General features: G+C 42.5%; 1 long non-coding RNA gene across 1 annotated transcript in view; it reads right to left on the reverse strand.

Moving 5' to 3' along the window:
* Positions 1–6,692, reverse strand: part of LOC126930094 (uncharacterized) — a 31,486-nt gene extending 24,794 nt beyond the window's left edge. The window contains exons 1-2 of the long non-coding RNA XR_007717446.1: positions 6,535–6,692; positions 2,292–2,382 (exon numbers count right to left, since the gene is read on the reverse strand). This is a non-coding gene — a long non-coding RNA (uncharacterized LOC126930094). The remainder of the gene's footprint in view (positions 1–2,291; positions 2,383–6,534) is intronic.
* Between the last annotated feature and the right edge of the window lie 2,524 nt (positions 6,693–9,216).

Raw genomic sequence — 9,216 nt, forward strand, 5'->3', positions numbered from 1 at the left:
GGACGTAGGGGTTTATTCTCAAGGAGAATCGCTTGAACCTGGGAGTCCTTTGGGAGCCTGGAGAATCACTTGAACCTGGGAGTCCTTTGGGAGCCTGGAGACTAGCTTGAACCTGGGAGTCCTTTGGGAGCCTGGAGAATAGCTTGAACCTGGGAGTCCTTGGGAGCCTGGAGAATCGCTTGAACCTGGGAGTCCTTTGGGAGCCTGGAGAATAGCTTGAACCTGGGAGTCCTTTGGGAGCCTGGAGAATCGCTTGAACCTGGGAGTCCTTTGGGAGCCTGGAGAATAGCTTGAACCTGGGAGTCCTTTGGGAGCCTGGAGAATCGCTTGAACCTGGGAGTCCTTTGGGAGCCTGGAGAATAGCTTGAACCTGGGAGTCCTTTGGGAGCCTGGAGAATCGCTTGAACCTGGGAGTCCTTTGGGAGCCTGGAGAATCGCTTGAACCTGGGAGTCCTTTGGGAGCCTGGAGAATCGCTTGAACCTGGGAGTCCTTTGGCAGCCTGGAGAAGAGCATTCAGCCCAGCCCTAGCAGAGAAGAGACACCAGGGAGGGGAGCTCAAACAAAATTTAGTTTGAGGAGTCCACCGATGGAAAGACACATTCCTTCTTGGCGTGTCTCGGGAGTAGGAGCAGCTCACATGGGCAGGGAATGTGCACGTTGTATAAACGCAGAAAGGGGAAGCCAGGTATGGGTGTGCCTGGCTTAGGAGAGGAGTGCTCTGTGTGTCTCTCTCTTTGCCTCCCACTGACTCTCTCACTGTTAGCTCCTAACTCATCTCCAGGCTCCAATCTCACCTCACCTCAAACCAGCACAGACACTGCCTCATTACTGTGCAGTCTTTGAAAGTGACACTTGGCGGTGTCTCTTGCCTACTGAGACTATCTCAGTGGCTATCTATTGTCCACAGAACGAAGTTCATGCCCAATCACTACTGTCTGTGACCTGGCCCTCGTCCTCTCTTCCGGCTTCACCTCCACCCTCTTGTCCTTTTACCATATGGTCCAGTCTTTGCAACATGGAACCAGCCTGTCACTGCTTGGCCTTTGTACAAGCTGTCCCACCTGCTCTCATATGCGCTCTCTGCTCTCTTCCATCTCTCTACCTGCACCCTATTGAAGACTGATCACAGGCCATGCCTCTTGGAGGAAGCCTTTGATGACAGTGCTCCCCAGCCTTGTCTCCAACACTCCCTCTGTCTCAGTTTTCCATCTGGTTTAGACACTCTTCTCTGCACCCACATATTGATGACATATTTTGATCCTCCGTTTTTTTTTTCTAGTGCCTCCATCAAGAATGTACGATTCCTAAGTAACAGGGTTTTTTGCCTTTGTTGTATTCATAGCACCAGGGGTACTGCAGTGACCAGTGGGGCTGTATATCCTTGGCTTGTCCCCCACATCCACTTTTCACCCCTCTCCTAGCTCTGTACCTTGGGAGGCCAGACTTCAAGCTCCCTTCTAGTTAGCTTCTGGTCGTGTAGGTCTTTAGGAGGCCCCAGCTGGGTACTGAGACGTAAGAAAACAATAAGGTCTGGAAATGAGCGAAGTAGCTGGGAATTGGTTGTGTCCCTTTCTTTAAGGCCGTGGCTCTTTTGAGGAGGCCTGCTCCATACAGCTTTCCTTTCTGGGTTTCAGAAGTCTTCTGACTGTTACCCCTTCAGGTCTAGGGGTGGCAGTGGCTCCCCACTGTGACTAAGCCCCACAGTTGTGCACTACACCTTGTTCATTTCCTTACCCCATCCTATGCAATAGCCCCTTTATTAAACCCCATGCAAATCACTTTGTTCAATTGTACCATTTGTTTTTTGATATACAAGCACACAGAAGTAATGTAACAAGAAGGAAGGAAGGAAGGAAAGGAGAGAAAAGAATAGTATGTCTAAGTAAGGTATTTCCTGAGCTGGGCTGGCTACACATTTTGATCCAACTGTGTGTAATTGGAACTTTCATTATTCTTTTACCCCCCGTGATACAGTTTTTATATTTGCTGTATTTTATTTTTATTTTAAATTTACAGTGAGATGCACAGATATTAAGTATTCAGTTAGACGAGTTTTGAAAAATGTATTTACTTGTATAACCAACAGCCCAGCTAACATATAAAATATTTCTATCACCCAGAAATTGCCCTCTTTTAAAAACATCCTGACGCTCATAGGGGATCTGATCTCTGTCGCCATAGTTTAGTTGGCCTATTCTTGAATTGGATACAAATGGAATCGTATAGTCCTTGTGCGAGGCTTCTATACAGCTGTTAAAAACAGTGTTGTTAATAGCATTGTAAAACATACCTGGAGAAACAGCTTCAGTTCTGTGAAGGCTCTCCCGAGCAAAGACCCAGGCTGAGAAGCCCAGAGGCCGAAGAGACTCAGCAGGATGCAACTGGGAAAACAGAGGCACGTGATGCATTGCTAGCAAGGAAGAGTCTGTGGAGGCATGGGGGTGGGGTGGAGGGAGCAGGTTGCAGGTTGCCCCAGAAGCCTTGACAAGGCCAGGCCTTCAGCAAGAGCATGGCATTGACTTGAACTTTTAGTATTCTTTACCATCTCTGATAGTGTGATTTGCCAAAAACTTCCCTGAGAGGATGTCGTAAGCTGTGACTTCCTAGAATGAGGGCCAGAGTCTCCTCTGGAAGGCCATAACCTTAGGAAAGAATTTCACAGCCTCTGGCCTGAGAGCAAATATAATTCTTGTGCCACAATGGAGCAGTGCCTATGGAAAGAAGGGCCCGCAAGGGGACTTCTGAGGAAAGCCAAAGAGCTGGACCTGAAGGGTGAAGGGGAAAAGAAAGTTCATGAAATAGAAGAAAGGATCCGTGGTGCTGAAAGACTCCAGTGCTAACTGAAGCTAGTAGAGAATTAACCGCAGACCAAAATAAATTAACGTAAAATGGTCACCATTGCCTCCACCCAACTTTTCTCAAGCTGAACGTTTCTCCTGTGGCCAAGTATGAAGAATTTGATTTGCAACTCCCAAATCTCTAAAGCTATGAAACCCCAGAGTCCCCCAGCTCAGATGCAGGTGGGTCTCCCTCTCAGGTGACTGTCCTGGAGATTGTTACAGGGTCTGAGACCTCAGGCAACAGGAGAAAGCTGTGGTAAGCCTCATCATTCTCTTCACCACCAAGGCTGCAGCAACCACTTCAACACCATTTGCTTCCATTTCCAAAGCCTACTGTTAATGAGTTTGCAACTCAACACCCTCCTCCCAAAAAAATCTTATTCATGATTTTGACACATAAGAAGGCAATTGATACTGTGAAATATGAATGTCAGAGCATATTGGCACATTTTCTTCACCACAACCTAATGATTTCTTATTATTTACTTCAAATCACCATTCCCACATTTATTACAAAGGTCAATTTTTAACACAAACCTGTGATTTTTTTCCAGACTACATGCCCTTTGAACCTTAAGCCTTTCAGCTTGAACATGCCTGAAATACATGCACAGACAATATAAAAAGGCCCACAGCCCAGGATCCAAGTGGCATTTGGAATTCCAGCCCACTGAGAATCCACCTACTTCCCTTGACTAGAAAGCAGCTGAAGGAAACTCACTCTGAACAGTAATTGCATATTTTGTAAAAGCTATCAAAAGTTACACACAGATGCATTTTACAAAGACCTGGAGGGGTGTTCACACTTCTTGGCAGGTGTGTGAGCCTGTGGCTCTAACAAACCAGGCCCAAGAGCCACAAAGGCGGCTCAGGTGATCTTGAACATGTCTCTATTAGATGCTTTTAAACATTCCCTCCACATCGGTATGGCTTGGCAGCAAGCTGCAAATGTGTTTCTGTCACTGGAGCCCTTCAAGCGCTGCTATCTTCCCATAACCCATAATGAATCCCACAGTCAAACATTGCATGGTGTGCAATCTTCTGAACACCTGCACTCTCCAAATCCTGCCTTTGACTTATGTGATAGTGTTTGTCACTTCATTGGCACTGCATTATACAAACCAGGTGTAATTGCGACCTAGAAAGGTTCAACAGTGAAACCAAAAAAAAGAATAAAAGTAGAGGAACCTCGGCTTCATATGGAGCATCAAGAACCGCCTCAGTCTCGGAGTGTTTGGAGGACTCCAGTTAACAGTGGAGGAAAACCAGGCTTGCGTCTGAATATTACTTTAGCTGGAAAACACTATTTCATTACATTAATGTCTGCACTAATTATTATAATAACCCTGGGTTTACACCAGTAACAAATCAATTGTAATGAGCTGAAGAAAAGAATCTAGGTGGAATTCTTCCCTATAAATATGCTCCTGTCAGTGCAGTCAAAACACAGTGCCAGCACACTGCCTGTGTCGGTGAATAACACATTTGAAAACTGGTATGTCCTTTTAATCTCTTAATTGGTTGTGTATGTGGGAAATCCTTATGAAAAGCAAAGTCTCTGTCCACCTGGATTTTTGAAGGATAGCTATACTTACAGCTGTCACGAGTTGTCAGTATTCTGTAAAGTGTCTGAGCCTGATTAGGTATAGAGGTGCGGGATTTGAGTGTCACAGAAGAGGCCTGAATTGGAATCTTGGAATACAAACAAATTAGGATTTTGTAGTGCCTCATATAGTGTGATCATACAGTTTCTTTGAATACATGTGGTTGGTAGTCTTCAAAGTTAATCAATCCCCACTTCTAAAATAGTTTCACAATTGATATGTTTGAGTACAGAGAAATCTTTTTTTATTCTAAAACAACTCTGCGAAGTTGTATAGGGTTGACTTTAAAAGTTGCTCGTGTGGATATTAATGTTTAGGCTCCTTTCACAGACATTACCCTATTGTATCCTCCTAACCCGGGAAGTAGATAGGACCGGTTTAAAAGGTTCTGAAAGGTTAAATGAGTTCCTGAAGGTCACAATGCTAATTAACAGTTGAGCAATTTCTAGAACCCAGATCTCTGTGCACCTTGTTTATGATAACACATTTTCTCCTAATAAGTTATTTGTTGGTCAGATCATTGATGGTACTATATGATGACCCACTGAGGGAAACCTAGGAAGAATGATTCTATATTTAGGTTGTTGGTATGAGTTGCTACTTATGTAAACACGTCTTTAGAGTCTCACAGAAATGAAGAGAATTGCCTTTGTTCAGCTAACAGAAAATAACTAGTGGGCAATGTCATGGAAGAGAGAGAAATATCATTTAAGTTTGGGGACCACTTCATATAAGCATCTAACTGTGTGTGTGTGTGGATGCTTGTGCGTGCATGTGTGTGTGTGTACACATGAGTAAGAAAGTGAAGGAGAAACCCGGTGTGGTGGCTCACACCTGTAATCCCAACACTTTGGGAGGCTGAGGATGGGTGGATTCCAGGAGTTCAGTCTGGGTAACGTGGTGAAACCCTGTCTTTATAAAAAAAAAAAAAAAGTAGCCAGGTGCGGTGGTGTGTGCCTGTAGTTCCAGCTACTCAGGAGGCTGAGGTGGGAGGATTGCTTGGGCTCAGGAGGTTGAGGCTGCCATGAGCCATGATCTCGCCACTGCACTCCAGCCTGGGCAACAGAGTGAGACTATGTCTCAAAAAAAAAAAGAAGAGAGAGAAAAAAAAAGAAGGTGGAGGAGAGAGAGTCTGAAGAAATTGCATAATAACACATTACAGCCCATAATATGATGTAGTGCTGTATGTTCCACAATACATTATGAAGCATCCAGACGCCATAGGTCAATCAAAGTCAGGATGGCTGAAATGTGTGTTAAAGTGTAGGAGATTAAAATATTATGCCTAACACTGTATAATGCATCATGGAAAAATCCTTGTAAGTATAAATTAGCTTTACTGTTGAGTATAAAATCTTCCTTTTGGTTATTTATGAAGCTTCATTTTGAAGATTGCCTTCACTGACTAACAAGCAAATCAGAACTTGTCATGTGCAAATCTTGTGAAGATTGCAAGGCCAGTATATAATTAGCCTCAAAAGAGTGTGACCAAATTGGGTAAAAAATAAAAACACTATGAAAAGGGAATAAGAAAACCAAAAGGAGGTCAGGGTGTGGTCAAACCATGGGAACCCTTTAACTTTACATTTTCCTGACATGGTGACGTTCAAAGTCTGTAAAAAAAGTGAAATTATGAAACAGATATTCCTATTCTGCTATTCAAAGAGCTGCTATTGTTCATAGATCAAAGAATCTGGTGATGAAGAGAAGTTTATACAGCTCTGAGTGTGAAAAATATTCAAACTGGGAACAACAAAAAGAGAGTTGGCAGGAGGAGAAAACAGGGATGAGGAGGAGGAAGGGCTGGAACAGTGACTTGCTCCATCCCAAGCACTCAATAAATATTTGTGGAAGAATGAGGAAGACTTTGGAGAGCTCTTTTTCTCTTAGGCTGTATCATCAAATATACCCTTCCTCAGTGACGTCTCTTCCCCTGCCCTAGCCCAATTTTCTTTCTACTCTAAAAATCAGAAGCAAGATTCCAATCCTATATTTTACCCTCTTGCTAATCATGTATGTAATGCCCTGAGGTCATTTTCGAATTTCCTGTAAGGCACACACCACCCTTTCTCATCACAGAGAGTCTTACTTGTGAGGTCAGATGGTTCTCAGAGATGACACGAAGGAGAAAATTCCCAACTAATTGTCATTGCTTAAACCCTCTTCCCTCACAGTCTCCAGAGATGGGACTCCGGGTTTCACAGGGACCATTACATCAGAAGGGTCTGTCAAGGCTTTAGTTAATGAACCTAGTTGAGATCATCCCCTGCAGGGTGGGGTACATGCAGACCCTGGGTGTGAAGACTTCAAGGGGGAAAACCCAGGAAGTGGTCAGATGACTCAGAGGTGGTGCTTTGTTGAGTCAGACCTAGGCACTGGCACTATGATGTTTCAGTGTGCAATGGGAGACCCCAGCTCTTGAAAGAATTTCTTCATGCTCATTGTCCACAAGGTCCTCGTTAGATCCCAGGACCTCTTCCTTCTTGTTTTTGTCTTTTCATCATTTAACTGTGGAATTTGTGCCTTTAGAGTCACTGTTACATCCTGGCCAAGGTATCTACAGAAGTGAGCTGCTCTATGGAGGTGAAGTAATCCTCATATTACACTAATTACACTTATAAATGTGTAATTAGTTCAACAAATATTTATTGAACACCTAGACTGTGACAGGAGTTCTGCTGCTTATTAATTTGTATTGAGGCAATTTGCAACTCATATTCTCTTGAAAGTATTTTCAGTTATTATCATATGCCCTCTGTAATTCAGTTGTTGTCTGCTCTCTGAGAAACACCATTAAACAAATATCGTCATCTTGTCACTTGAGCCAAGTTAGTTTTAGTGTAACTCATACAGAGGAGAAGAGAGGCAACAGAGAAAAGCAAGTCCTTACTCATATAGCATATTGAGTATCTCCCAGAACTGTGTAGGCAATAAGGAAAAAACTGATAGGGGAGGGGTGGTGAGAATCAAATATCTGTGATATATCCACTCATCCAGATTATAAATTGCCAAAAAAAGACAGTGAATTTCCCCCAAATCTATATGGCTTCTCTGTGAGAATATAGACCTCTTTGTGGTCTTCATGTCCAGTAAATCCCTCTTGACATTAAAATGCTTCTTAAAAACTTCGACTTTAGTAAAAGTATTGTCTCAATGACAAAATACTAGCCCAGAAATCAGAAGGTCTAAATTCAATGAATTCCAGTAACTGTCCCTAAAAACAAATATTCTGGGAGTGATTTCTCACACTGTGTGGACAGAATAATATCCCCCAGAGATGTCTACATCCACATCTCCAGAACCTGTGAAAATCTTATTTTATGTAGCAAACAAGACTTTGCAAATGGAATTAAGCTAAAGGCTTCCAGATGGGGAGAATAGTCTGGATTATCGGGGTGGGCCCAGTGTCATCACAAGGGTCCTTATTATAAGAGGGAGGCAAGATCTCTTGTCCCATCTCCCTATCAAAAGTAAGAATAAAGATGGGATAAAAGAATCTGGGGTTAGAACCATGTGCTTTGAAGATAGAGGAGGAGGCCCTGAGCCAAGACAAGCAGGAAGCCTCTAAAAGCTGGAAAAGTCAAGGAAATAGATTTTCCCTTGGAGCCTCCACAAGGAATAAACCCTGCTGATGGCTCTGTTTTGGCTTCATAAAACTCATTTCAGACTTCTGGCCTTCAGAATTGTAAGATAGTAAATGTATAATGCTTTAAGTCACTAAATTGTGATAATTTGTTATGGCAGCCATAGGCAATGTGTATTTGTTTGTGGCATAGAAATAACTCAAGCTGAATAATTGATGTCTTTTGATTCCATTCCTTCACCAAATATTTATATATTAACTACCACATAGTTGTTAACACTCTGGAAACTGGGGACATGAGAGTAAGCAAAATAAACATGGTTTCTGTCCAATTTAGGAGGCAGGACTTTGTTCATTTTACATATGAGGAAATTTATGAATTTATCTAATGTGAAAATTAAACCAGTTGTTTATATGGGAAAACAAAACAACTGGTTAACATTTTTTTTTTTACTTTCAGTAAGTTAGGTTGGTGTCCCACTGTGACTCATTGTATTTTTTATGTCATAATTGACTAGTATTACAACCATAGCTGTGGTCATTTGTTAGCCAAGTTCCAACTCTGCCTCTGCTCTCTTTAAAGCTTAGTGTCACAGAGATAAATTGGGAATATTCAAGGTCTTGTGATTTTTTTAATTGCATTCTCATGACCGTATGTCCAAAAAAAGATGGATACGCCAAAGATGCCTCTACAGCTAATGATGAACCAAGTACAAATAAATCTTAAGCAGTCAAGGTTTTATTACAAACAAGTCTGAGAAAAACGCTCCTTAAATATGGTCCAAAAGGGAAGTATACTCATTCCCTTTGCACATGAAGGAAAAAAATATCACAATGGTTAGAAAGACTTCCTTTGCCCAACAAAGCTCATGAAGTTTAAGCTCCAGGGTCCTTCACTCGCATAGTTTCTTTCTACCCAAAACTCTGAGAGTGGGTCCAGAAATATGTGCCATGAGGTATTTTTTTAAAAAATAAGATACTAAGCATATATATTTTTGGTTTAGAAAGATATCTTGGCAGGGCATGGTGGCTCACACCTGTAATCCCAACACTTTGGGAGGCCAAGGCAGGAGGATCGCTGGAGGCCAGGAGTTTGAGACCAGCTTGAGCAATACGGCAAAATCCCGCTTCTGTCAAAAAAAAAAAAAAAAAAAAGAAATACAAAAACTAGCCGGGTGTGATGGTGAA

This window comes from Macaca thibetana, chromosome 11 (genome assembly GCF_024542745.1).
Source record: "Macaca thibetana thibetana isolate TM-01 chromosome 11, ASM2454274v1, whole genome shotgun sequence".
Lineage (NCBI taxonomy): Eukaryota > Metazoa > Chordata > Mammalia > Primates > Cercopithecidae > Macaca > Macaca thibetana.